Here is an 895-nt window from a genome sequence, read left to right on the forward strand (position 1 = left end):
GTGTGCTGGCTTCTTATTCTTCGGGCCTCAGCTCAGATTTGGCATACACCCCTTTCCCCAAATTTCGTAGCACTTACATATGAAATTATTCTATTTTTTCCTAATGCATTATTTGTTCTCCCTATCAAAATATACACTCCAAGAAAGCAAGGGCTTTATGTTTTGTTCACTACTGTAATTCAAGTGGCAACATTGTGCCAGACACAGTGCAGAGCTAAGAGGGAGACCAGGTTACTGCTTTCAGGAAGATGCCTACTAAGGGAGAGAGGCCACATGCAAGAGGAGCTAAATTGCATTTTATGGTCTTATTTACCTTTGTATCTCCCACACCTAGAGGCCATAAACGAACTAAGAAAGCAGGAAATGGCCAAAAATCATAAAATGAAAGTTTAGAGAAAGGAGTGATGTTCTTATACTAGGTGAAATCCAAAAAAACTTCTTAAAGGCAGTAACATGGAGGAAAAGCTAACAGTTAAGGAGCTCACCCTGGTCGCTCTTGCTTCAGATAGCCTGGGTTTGTATCTTTGCTCGGTCGCTGTGTTACTTTCACCTCTCTAAGCCCTAGTTTCTACATCTGTAAAACAAGTGTACTTAGAGTGCTCTTAGGAAGACTGAGATAAGTTAAGGTGCTTTAATCAGTGCCCAGTTCATAGTATTCTATAAAAGTAAACTGTCACTTTATTATTACTGATGAAAGCGTGCTGACCTTACCAGCAGCTAGTTGCTGACCACAGCTCTGTGGAGCAATAGAAAACTTCCTACTACCCTGAGTAGAAAAGCGCGACTCCAGAAAGCAGCCAGGTCTGGTTCCAGGTTCCAGCATCAAGGACTCTTGGCGCCAGCCAAGTGTTTCGCAGATCGAGAAAGAAGTACTGGACCGCTCTAGCACTGTCGT

Source organism: Bubalus bubalis, chromosome 1 (genome assembly GCF_019923935.1).
Source record: "Bubalus bubalis isolate 160015118507 breed Murrah chromosome 1, NDDB_SH_1, whole genome shotgun sequence".
Lineage (NCBI taxonomy): Eukaryota > Metazoa > Chordata > Mammalia > Artiodactyla > Bovidae > Bubalus > Bubalus bubalis.